Below are 12,435 nucleotides of genomic sequence, written 5' to 3' on the forward strand. Positions count from 1 at the left end.
TCCTGCCCTGTGTCCTTTTCTCTCACTGGAGGGAGGATGGCAGCTCTGGCAGAGTCAATATCTCCCCCTGGGTCTACAGATGGCTATTTGACTCCGGCTGGGCTTGATGGCCAATTCTAATTTTGGCCATGGTTCCTGGTCATGAGGACCAGTTTTTTTCCATAGGAATGAAGAAACAGAGTCCCACTGTTTTAGGGGCAAATGAGAAGTGACCACCTAAGGACAAGGCCAGCCAGAGCTGCCAGATTTTGTTCTTAGAGATACCCTTGAATATAGGAAATTTTTTAGGCAGACTGTCAGTTTTGGCAATGGGCATCTGAAAAGACAGACGGTTCTTTCCCATACAAAGAAGAGCACAGAGCCCCAGTGCTCCAGGAGCTGATGACAGGCAGCCCTTGACATTCCAACATCACCCAGACCTGTCAGGTGGCCCCTGGCAGGCCAAGCCAGCCAGACCTGGTCCATGTTCCCTCAGTTCCATTGGGCCCCACAATGTCCCAATGATCCCTTGCTTCCACGAGGCCCTGAGATGTCACAATGCCCCCTTGGTGACACCAGGCCCTGAAGGGTCAGAATGGTCTTCATGGTTCCATCAGGCCCCACAGAGTCATAATGGTCTCTGGGTCCATGAAGCCCCGCGGTGTCACCATGGCCCCTTGGTTCCATGGGCTCCAGTGGTGCCACAATGATCCCCTTGGTTCCATGAGGTGCCCACAGTGTCACAGGGATCTCCATGGGAAGGAAAGAACGGAGCCCCAGTATGGCAGGGGCAGCCACCAGAGGCCAAGGCTGGCCAGAGTTGTCAGTTCTGGAAGATTTTGGCTGGGAGCAACCCTTGGATGTAGGGAATTTTAGAGGTGGGATCCCAGTTTCAGATATGGACACCTGGAGAAGTACAGGTTTTTCCATAGGAAGGAAAGCACAGAGCCAAAATGTTTCAAAGGCAGAAGAAGAAAGAGGTGGCTTCTGGGAGGCTGAGACATCCAGACCTGTTCTTCATGGCAGCTTTTGTCATGGAAGAATCCTTGCATACACAGAATTTGGGAGGAGGAATCTCAATTTTGAACACAGTCACCTTGAGAAGAAGGACAAGTCTTTTCATTGGAAGGAAAGCACCAAGTCCCAGCGTTTCTAAAGCAGATTAGAGGCAGCTCCCAAGAGGCCAAGGGCAGCCAGACCTGTTTGTCGTGGCAGCTTTCACTTGGGAGCAATCCTTGGATGTACAGAGTTTTGGAGGAGGAATCCCAGTTTTGGCCATGACCCATGGAGGAGAAGGAGAGTTCTCTCCCATTGGAAGGAGAGCCCAGAGCCCCAGGGCTTCAGGGCAGGTGAGAAGCAGCCCTGGACATGCCAAGGTGGCCAGGTGCTCCCCAGGAGGCCCAGCCAGCCAGACCTGGTCTATGCTCCCTTGGTTTGGTGGTGATGCCTTGAGAGGCTGCCTAGAACAGAGCCAGGCAGTGTTAAAGGAATAAAGCAGGATTTATTAAAAGGCCTTCAAGGGATACACCTTGGGCAGTACAAGAGCCTGGCCCTGGCTCCATCCTAGATGGAGCCCAGGTCATGAGTTTTCACTGGGGCAAACAGGGGGATTTGGTCTGGCAGGATGTGTAAAACAATCTCCTGTAATATCTACCTGTTCTCACACAGAGCACTTGGCTGCAGGGACACATTCCCATCGTTCCTGCCCAGGTTTCAGGATTCAAACACTGCTGTCCTTCCCAGGAGCTGTTCCTTCAGCTGCCTTGGGAGGCCTTTTGGCCTCTGGACCCACACTCTGGCTCCATTATTAGCACTGCTGGATCCAAACCCTTTATCTCCACCAACAGCAGTGATTTGAGGTGGATATCCTTTTTTCCCAATTGTTTTAAACACTGACAATATTAGTAATTGTGCTACCCTGACATGGGTTTGAATAATCCAATCTTGTTCACTATTGTTTAACTAAATTACTTTAATTTTCCCTTGTTAATCAGTTCTTCCTCCCATGGCATGAGCACTTTGCAAGGCCAAGCTCCAGTGAGCAGTTACCAAACCAAAGTGTCCTGGAGGAATCTGGATTCCTGTTCCTGCATTGTTAACTCTCATTTGCTTCTGAATTATCCTGACTAATTCCAGTGGATGAAGGTCCAGCCCTGCAGCCTTTGGGCTGGCCCTGCCAGGGCCATCACACCCAGAACAATTTCCCAGGCAGTCCCAGTCTCACTGCCCAGGGCTGTATTTGCACATTGGGAGCAGCCGTGCACAGCCAGGGGGTTTCCATTTCCCCAGGGGCCATTGTTAAGGGCATGGAGCACATCTGGAGATGGGTTCTCCATGGGGACAGGTTCCCATCTCCTCATTCTTTAACTGCTCTTTGAACAACCCCTCCTCCACCTCCTCCTCCTCATCCTCCTCATCGTCCTACTTCTCATCCCCATCCTCCTCCTCATCCTCGTCCTCATCCTCGTCTTCGTCCTCATCCTCGTCCTCGTCCTCCTCGTCCTCCTACTCCCCCTCCTCCTCCTTATCCTCCTCCTACTGGTCTTCCTCGTCCTCCTTGTCCTGTTCCTCCTCCTTGTCCTCCTCCTCCATTTACTCGTCCTCCTACTCCTCCTCCTCCTCGTCCTCCTTGTCATCCTAGTCCTCCCCCTCCTTCTCCTCCTCCTTGTCCTGATCATCCTTACCCTCCTTCTCCTCATCATCCTCCTCCACATCCTCATTTTCATCCTCTTCCACCTCCTATTCCTCCTCCTCCTCCTCGTCTTCCTCATCCTTCTCCTCCTTGTCCTCCTTGTCCTCCTTGTCCTCCTTGTCCTCCTGGTCCTCCTCCTCCTTGTCCTTTTCTTCATCCTCATCCTCCTCCTCCTCGTCATCCTCCTCCTCCTTATCCTCCTCATCCTTATCCTCCTCCTCCTCCTCATCGTCCTCCTCCTCATCCTCATTCTCCTCCTTCTCCTCCTCCTCATCTTCCTCCTTCTCCTCCTCCTCTGCATCCTGCTCGTCCTCATCCTCCTCGTCCTTTTCCTCCTGGTCCTCCTCATCCTTGTCCTCCTCCTCCTCCTCCTTTTCTTTATTCTCCTCCTTGTCCTCCTCCTCCTCCTGTTCATCTTCCTTCTCCTCCTCATCCTCCTCATCCTCTCCTTGTGCTCATCCTCTTCCTTGTCCTCCTCCTCGTTCTTCTCCTCATCATCATCATCCTCCTTGTCCTCATTCTCTCTCTTCCTCCTCCTATTCCTCCTCCTCATCTTCCACCTCCTCTTCGTCCTCCTTGTCTCGTCCTCCTCTTCTTCCTCCTCCTCCTCCTCTGAGTGTGGTTCTCAGGATTCAATGACTCTAGGATTCCAGGAACCTGGAACTCTGGGATTCCATGGCTCTGTGACCCCATGGATGGATTCAGGACTGTCTCCATGGCCATGACGGAACGTTGGTGCCAGCAGAAGGGGCTGCAGTGCAGGGGCACCAACAGCTGAGAGGCGACTGCAGCTGCTGCTGCTGCTGCTGCTGCTGCTGCTGCTGCTGCTGCTCCTTGTGGGGGTGCTGCTGGCAGGGGCAGGGCCCTGGTGTGGCTCAGCGTTGCCATCTCAGCCTGCGAGCTCCTGGGAGCTCAGGACAGAGCCAGGACTGACCCAGGTTGGCACTGCACTTGAGGACGGACACAGAGAATGGAAAGTGCCCACAGAGTGGTTCCAAGCAGGTCTGTGGGAAGGAGGAGGGAGGGAGGATGAATCCCCTGCCCAAGGCTGCCAAGGGAAAGGCTTTGAGAGGGAAAGGAAGCCTTGACCTGACACTAAGTCCTTCAAGGTCTCATTTGCCCACGCTGAGCAGGATTTCATTGGGCTTTGTCTCAAGGCAGTGGCAGGGACAGAAGTGGTGGGAGTAGCTGGAAAGCAGGGCCGTGTATTCCCTACCCCCAGCCCATTTGGGAACATTTGGGCAAGGTCTCCATTGTCTGCCTGCAGCCAGCCTGGGGGGCCCTTCTTCTCCTCCTCCTGCTTGGGGGACTGGGCTTGGTTTCTCCTGCCATCTGCAATGCTGAGCTTCTCTCTCCTCAAACCTGGCTGCTCAGGTTCATGTCCCTGTGTCTCGCACCTTCCTCCTCTTCCTCCTCACCACATGCTCATGGAGCCTCTTTGGGCAGCTGGACTGGAACTGGCAGCAGCAGGCGAGCCCTGAGGAGCACCTCTGGCCTCCAGCCTTTCTGCAGGGCTGGCCAGAGCCTTCCTGCCAGGGGCGAGCCTCTTTCCTGTCTCTTCCCGAGGCAATATAGTCTGGATCTTGGCTCTGTCCTCCTTTCTTTCTCTTTCAGGGAAGGATCAGCCATGGCTGAAGGAATCTTCCATAGGTACCTGGTGCTGATGGCCATTGTCAGCATCAACCAGCCCCCTGGAAAAAATGGGATTTCTCCTGAGGATGATAAAGGAATTGTCCAGAGGATGAAGGAGAGGGAAGTAAACCTTTGGCAGCACCAGCTGCACTTGGAGGAGGAAATTGCAGACCTGGAAGCCAGACAGGAGTGTCTGGCATGGCCTCTGTGGGAACTGGAAGGAAAGATCCATTGTCACACATGCACGGTGGTTTGCTTGGCTGTCCCTGCCACATTCATGATCTGGAGGCAGCGTAGGAATGGAGCCAGAGGGGAGCACAGAGAAGAAGAGATTGACCTGGGGCTCCTGGGGAAAGCCTGGAAAGGAGTGGCCTTTCTGACAAAGCCCTTGTACTGCTCAGGGCCATTTGCATCTCCATGGGCAGAACTGGAGGATATCTTCCAGCATTTGTGGATAGATTTGTTGAATTACCTCTTAAATTACTTCATTCCTGTAAGAAAATCTTGCTGCTTGAAATTCTTTAAGTTTCTTAGGTTAAGAATATCCTTATTTCTGTATATTGATTGTTAAATATTCTGTATTGATTGCTATAATCTCTGTATTGATTGTTAGAAATACTCTTTCTATTGATTGCTAGAAATACTCTCTGTATTGATTGTTAGATATACCCTATATTGTTAGAAATACTCTGTACTGATTGTTAGAAATACTCTCTTTTGATTGCTATCATCTCTGTATTGGCTGTTATACTCTGTATTGATTGTTAGAAATAGTTTCTGTATTGATATTAGAAATACTCTCTGTATTCATTGTTATAAATACTAGGCTTCCATTAATAAGATAGATTTAAGCAAAGGAATAAACTTTTCAGAATTGTTTGTTTTCAACCAGATGACTTCCTGTTATCTTTAGCCTCGGGCATTTTCCTTGCACCCTGTGCTCCCCTTACAGGCTGAAATGCAAACACCACAGAAACAGAGACCCTGTGTGCAAAGCACAGCCAGGGGTGTGTGCTCCTCTGAAGGGACAGACATTTAGGGGAGGATGTTTCAGAAGGAGGCTGTGGACATTGTGGCTGGAAAGCAGGGAAGGAACAGTTTGGCACGAGCTTTCCTTCAGCAGGAGGGGAGCACACAGAGGAGTTTGTGTCAAGTGGAGTCTGACACTGCCATCCAGTGCTGGCAAGAAGGGTGGAGCAGAGAAGCTGAGAAAAGGGCGTCAGCATGTTTAGTGATGAAGTCTGGACTTCAGTGATGGGGACAAAACCTTTCTAAACTGAACATTGAATCTCAAACCCATAGCATTTTGGGAAGGAATGTTACTTTCTTCACAGTATCAATATATTTTCCTACCCATTTCAGGTAAGAAAGGATTTCACTCCTTGTCTGCATTAGTGGATGTTGGAATTCCTAGTGCTCCCTTCAGACTTCCAGGGATTGGAAGGTGCACTGTGGGCTGTGAGGAAACACTTCCCAGGCATGGCCGAGGTTGTACATCTGTTCAAACAAAGGGGAACTGGAGAGGGTTCTTTCAAAGTGTGACTCCTCCCTATTCCATCAGCAATAGTCTCACAGGATTTATGGGTCAGGAACATGTACAACACATGGCAGGGAAGCTGGGCAAGCAGTGAGTGCTGTACCAGCAGGGCCAAAACAGTGCAAGAGCCAGCGCCAAACAGGCTGAGGCAGCCAGGCCAATCCCATCTTTTTAGGGGTCTGTCGGCTGAGCACACAGCTTCAATAACGTCAGGTGCTTCCCCACAGAGCCTTCTGCAGAGCTCTGGGTTAGGACTGACAGCTTTCCTCTTTATTTCATACTAGAAAGGGAAATTTTTCTCTCATTTTGCCCATCTTACATATGCAGATGTGATGGGAGGCCATCTCCCTGTTTGTGTAGGTGTTGAACCTGGGAAAGACAGTCTGTAGTGTCAGCTGGATACCTGAGGGCTGTCACATAAGCAGTAAGTGTGAGCTGTCAATTTAAATCATGATCAGGAATGTAGTATGTTCCAATCCTTAACATTAAAATTCAGTGCCACCTGTGGCTCCAGTGGGATGTAGATCAGGCATGTGTCTTTACCAAAAACGTAATGGTTATTATAATACTTTTCAATTGGGATTGGGTCCAAAAGCAGGAGGGTCTTGGTGCGAAATTAGTATTCAGCCTAATCATTGCAACTAATTAATTAGTTTTATTGAATAAATGCACATGTACAAATGTGCCAGCAGTTAGTCTCTGCGATGAGTAGGTTTGAGGCATTTTTTCATTTAGTCTGTAGTGTGAACTTCAGTGTCTGCAGACTTACATATTAAATTTCTCTCTTGGTCACCACTTGATGATTATCATCACTAGAATTAAATTCCTAGTGTAGTGAGGAGGTGGGAAATAGATAAGAAAATCTGTTGGGTTTGCATGGCCAGGTTTTGGTAGGTGAAGTAATGGTTTCTGTTAGAAGCTGTTGGAAGCTCCCCCATGTGCACAGAGCAAATGCCAGCTGGCTCCAGGAGCCCCAGGCTCAGAGCCAGTCAGAAAGCCAACCAAGTGAGAGCAGAGGGAGGGCACCTTCCAGTCTCTCTTGGGCATGGCCACAAAACAGCCCCTGCTGCTTCTTCCTCCGCCTGTGTTTGGGGTGTGCTGGTGGCAGAGCCAGCCAGGTTGTGCTCTGCCTTCCAGAGCCTGTTGGGAGCGGGCATGAAAAACGCTGCATGCACAGCGGAGAGTCCTGGAAGGTGCTGACAAGAGCATCCTGCGGGAGCAGGGCTCTGGGCTCTGGCCAGGAACAGCCTGGTTTTGCTGCCGTGACCACAGGCTGGAGTTGAAGCAGGTGAAGAGGCAGTGAGCAGCTTGTGTTTGTAGAGGGCCTGGGGCTGTATCTCTGAACCTCCACCTGGAAACACACTTGGGGGAATAGGAGCTACAGCTGGAGTGCCTGTCCTGAAAGGACATGAAGGCCTTCAGCCTTGCCAGCATTTCTTAAGGGTGTGTTGGTGTTGGCCAGAAAAGCTGCACATTTGGGTAAAGGCATTTGGAGAACAGGGGCTTGCTTCTCAAGGAAAGTGCTTCCCAGGGAGCTCCCAGTGAGGCAGGTGCGAGTGTCCCCCTTTGGCTCTCTGTGCTCCTTTCAGTCCTTGAGGCCCGCTGCACTTGGCAGAGGGGCAGGGCAAGGGAGAAGCCTGTGAAGAGCTGGTTTGGCATCCACCTGGACCTGCAGGAACCAACCAAAGCACCTGCAGCAGCGTGTGTTACCCCCCTTTGGACAGAGGGGTGAGCAGAACCATCTCTGTCCATCTGTGAGCCCCAAAGCTCTCTGTGGGAGCTGTGAATTAAAAGGCCTTTACACACTCACTTTTCACATTTTCCCTGTCTGCTGTGTTTGAACTCTTGGCAAGATGCATTTGCCTCCTGCTTGCTGGGAGCTGCTGTGGCCCAGGGCCAGCACAGAGCTGGGCTGGGTGGGCCAGGCAGAGTGGTGGAGAGTCTTGGCTGATCTTGGTGTGTGCCTGGCCTTAGCAAAGGCTTGGAAGGTTTGCCTCCCAAGTGTCCTGCTCACTGGCTCTCCCTGTGCATCTTGGAGAGCACAAGGGAGGCATTTCTGGCAGCTGGACATCATCAGGCCTTCCAATGGGGGCGTGTTGTGGAGCGAGCCCAGCTGAGGTACCCTGAGAGGAGCCCAGGGCTCCTTGCTCCTCTCTGCTGGCCCATGAGCGTCTGTCTGCTCTCGGGATGGCCCTGGCTGTGTCAGGGCTGCTGCATGGACAGGAGACAGCCGGTCCTGTCCCGCTGGGTCCCAGCAGTGCTTGGCAGCCGTCCTGCATCCACGTCAGGATGCTGGCCAAGAGAGGCCCTGGGAGCTGAGCAAGCTGATTTGAAGCTTTTGCAGGTGCCAACAGGTCAAGGCCAACAGTGTTCCCTCAGGATACAGCATTCCTGAGGGGCTTCCCCAGAGCTGCCTGATGCCACCCACTCCTTGTGGCAGTAGTTGCTTTCCTGTGGAAGGTTCTACCTTCCCCAAGAGCACAGAGGGAGCTGGAGAAAGAGCTTGCCAGGCTGCTCTCCATCCTTTACCAGGAGCCCTGGGTGAGCGGAGTAGTCCCAGCTGAGCGCAGATGTGCCAATGGAAGAGCCGTGCCAATGGAAGGCTCGGTGGGAAGGATGATCCAGGATCCATAGGCCTGGCAGCCTGAGCTTGCTGCCGGGGAAGGCCTTGGAGCAGATCCTCCTGAGTGCCATCCCACGGCACGTGCAGGGAACCAGGGCATCTGCGGGAATGTGGGACAGGGACAGGGACAGGGACAGGGACAAGGACAGGGACAGGGACAGGGACAGGGACAGGGACAGGGACAGGGACAGGAACAGGGACAGGGACAGGGACAGTTGCGGGTCCTGGCGGGATGTTGAGGGCTTCTGTGTGGTGTTTGCAGGCTGTTGGTTTTGGAGGTGTGTTGGGGAAGGAGTTGTCTGGGAGGTGAGAGGTCTAGGCTGGAATCTGAGTCCATTTAAAGGCAGCATCTGTGGTTTTGCACAGCTTTGCTAATGGGGCGCAGAAAGAATATCTGTGACTGTTTCTGTTCATGGTCCTGATTCTGCTGCAGGGAACAAGAGGGGAGAGCTGTACTCTATTGGCCACTTAGATCTCTACACCGGGACAGGGTTAACCATTTTGCCATCTAGTCATTGTTGCCAGCAGTTGCTCCAGGTGTTCCTGCCAACAGCCCCTGCAGGCAGGAGCACAGTCCCCAGTGCCCCTGGGCTTTGGCTCCCTCTGGCACAGAAGCCCCCCAGGGGCACAGGTCTCTGGGGCAGGAGATGGTACCAGGCCTGCAAGGGCTTCGGGGGTGGCAGGTCTGCTTGGGCAGGGACTCTGCCTCACCTGCTGGTGTCAGCACTCCCCGGGCCCCAGGGCTCAGAGCAGCATTCCTGCCCTGGCCCACAGTTCCTTGTCCATGTCACACTTGTGGGTTTGGGATGACCATGAGCCGGGATGTGTCCCGAGGAGGCTGTGGCAGCTTCTGTGGAAGGCCCCGTGCCCTTCCCGCCGCGGCTGCGTCAGCAGCCCTGGGGGCTCCTTCTGCTGCCCTGAGCCCGCAGAGTAGGGCAGCGTTTGCTGATGGTCTGAGCCATTCCTAAAGATCCTGTTGGGCTGTCTCAGACACTTGAGACCAGGGATTCCTTCCAACCTGGACCACTTTGGGTGGGCAGGGTGTGGCCTCAGGGCAGGTGGCAGTGTTTCCAAGGGCCCTTTGTGACACATGCAGCATGGAATGGAGCTGGGTGTCCAAGGGCCCTTGCTGACACGGTGCAGCATGGAATGGAGCTGGGTTTCCAAGGGCCCTTTGTGACACGTGCTGACATAGGAGCTGGAAGTGGCAAGAGCACGCCACAGTGCTTGGAGCAGGGGATGGGACAGGACGGGACAGAGCGGTGCTGTGAGGAGCCCCCGCACAGCGCGCTCGTTCCTGCCCTACCCGGAGCTTTTCTGAGGCATTGTTCCTGCAGCTGACCTCGAGGCCAGACCACAGGACTCGGTGACCTGTGGACTTCCGAGGCTTCAATTCTGAAGGTGCCCTCGAGGGCAGAGCATGGAACTTGATACCCCAGAGATTTCCAAGTTATCTCTCCTGAGGGTAGCCAGAAATCCAGTCAGTGACATGGGGCAGGGAGACCTGAGAGTGCCCAAGCTGACCTGGATGGAGGAGGAAGAAGGCGACCCTGCAGCTGCCCCAGCACAGGAGACTGAAGAGGTGGTGCCGTTCCATCCACCGCAGGAGGGTGAGTGGCAGAGCCAGGCCGCAGGTCTGGTGCCTTCAGCCAGCTTGGCCACATCCCATCCCATCCCGTCCCATCCCGTCCAGTCCCGTCCCATCCCATCCCATCCCATCCCATCCCATCCCATCCCATCCCATCCCATCCCATCCCATCCCATCCCATCCCGTCCAGTCCCGTCCCATCCCATCCCATCCCATCCCATCCCATCCCATCCCATCCCATCCCATCCCATCCCATCCCATCCCATCCCATCCCCTGGGGTCGTGCCCATGGACAGGATGGAATAGGGGCCGGGCAGACACCCCGCAGTGGCCGTGCTCCATCCACCTGGGGCATCCCGGGGCTGTCCCTGCCTGGGCAGCGCAGGGCTGGGCTGTGTTCTCCAGCCTCTCCCGCAGCCCCTCAGCTCGGGCTGCGCTCGCTCTTTGCCAGGTGCAGCCGTGCAGCGCACACGAGAGCAGGAACGCACCCGTGGCCGCTTCCGCAGAACAGCACAGGTACCTGCAGCCATCCCCACCTGGGCTGGGCCTGCTGGCACTGCTCAGCTCAGCAACACACCTGCAGCACTCCATGGCTTCTTGCCCTTCTCCTACAGCTCGTTTGCAAATTCATCAAGAGAATTCGGCAGGAAGAGACCAGCGCCATGGGCCCTGGGCTCAGAGCATACTCAGAGCTCCTCGGACATGAGACCAGTGCCGCCCTGCTGGATTTGCTTGTGCAGAGGGGTGTTTCCAGAGCAAAGCAAGTAGGCAGCTGTGGCCAGGCTTCAATTCCCCCATGAGTCACATGGCTTCCCAAGCCACAGTGCTGGGCCCTGTGAGCCTTTGAGGCCATCACATTGTGGTGGGAAGGGAAACACTTCTCTGGGGACCCTGGGAACACTGCTCCCTCTGGCAGCTTTCCAAGTCTCCCTGTGCCTTCTCCAGGTGCCCGGCATGGTGAGATACATCCACCAGTGGCTCATGGCCAATGATTCTGCAGAGCACAGGCTGGACAACGCCCTGCTGTATCTCACAGAAGCGCAGCCAAATGACGCAGTAAAGACACTCCTGACTGTGGCCCCATCCTGTGACAGGTATGGGGCCCACCTGCCCAGAGGGCTCAGGGCTCACCCCAACCCATCACCCTGCACAGCCTGTGCCAGGTGTCTGACCCACAGAGAGTCCCAGGCCCCTCTGGCTGGTCCCTCTGCCAGCCCTGGCACGTCAGCCCCGAGCCTGCTGCCATTCTCCCTCGCTGCCCCTCAGGGGCCTGTCCCCACAGGGCTGGGCTGCCTGGCTGCTGCTGGAGAGGGGCAGCGGGCAACGGCAGAGCCGTCGGTCAACCCGGGCCCCTTGAGATGCCCAGGCCACGGTGCTGTGTCTGAGATCCCCTGAGACAGATCTCTAACCCCACAGAGCTGCCATGGCCATGTGGAAGAGCATCATGTGCTCACGCTGGACTGCAGAGTTGGCACAGCAGATACTCCTGGATGTGCTGGGGAGCTGGCCAGAGCACAGCACGTGCACCTCCGATGGGGACAAAACGGGTGTCTTTGTCCTGACTGTGAGTTTCTGCCTTTGCTGGCCCCAAGGCCACCTCTCCAGCAGCTCTCCATCCTCCTTTCCCCACTGCATCTCCCTGCCTCAGGGCCTGAAAGCTGGCCTAGGGACAGCTGCAGGGCCACCAGGCCCGCTGCTCCCCCTGTGTCTCTCCGGGCCTCTCCCTGCCACACTCGGGCCCTGCCACACGGACACCTCGGCACTGAGCGCTGTCTCAGGGGGCTTTGTCCTTTGCAGGCAGCTGTGGTGATATGGAAGATCCTCCAGGAGCCCTGTGTCCCAGATATAGTGATGGTGCATTTCCCACAGTTATTTGTGCATCTGCTCTTCCAAGTGTTCTTCAGCACCAAAGAGATGCCAGAGGCGGTTGATACCTTCTGGAAGGGATGCCAGGAAGAACACGGCCTTGTCACCAGCCCCAACAGGTGCTCCATTCCAGTCCTTCTGTACCTGCCACATGGCCAGGGCAGGAGCCAGTGCTCCCAGTGTGACCCGGGCTTTGCTCTGCACTCAGGTTTGCAGTGAGGACCCTGAAGTCCCTGCTGTGCCAAATGGACTATGAGGATGTGGTGTTGTCAATGGAACGCAAGCGTGGCTGGGACACGCTGCTCTGTGCTGACACCCACCATTATGCCGTGGGTCTGCTGGCCAGGTGAGACCCCCTTCTCCCCATTGCTCCCGGCATTTGTGTTCTGTGTCTGGGGTATCCCACTCAGTCCCTGTGGCTGTGGGCCAGAGGCACGAGGGACGGCCAAGCAGACTGGGAAAGGCTGGGAGAGGAGGGTGCCCAGTAGCAGCCACATCTCAAAGGGCCCAGGTCCCCC

This window comes from Lonchura striata, chromosome 5 (genome assembly GCF_050655825.1).
Source record: "Lonchura striata isolate lonStrDom1 chromosome 5, ASM5065582v1, whole genome shotgun sequence".
NCBI lineage: Eukaryota > Metazoa > Chordata > Aves > Passeriformes > Estrildidae > Lonchura > Lonchura striata.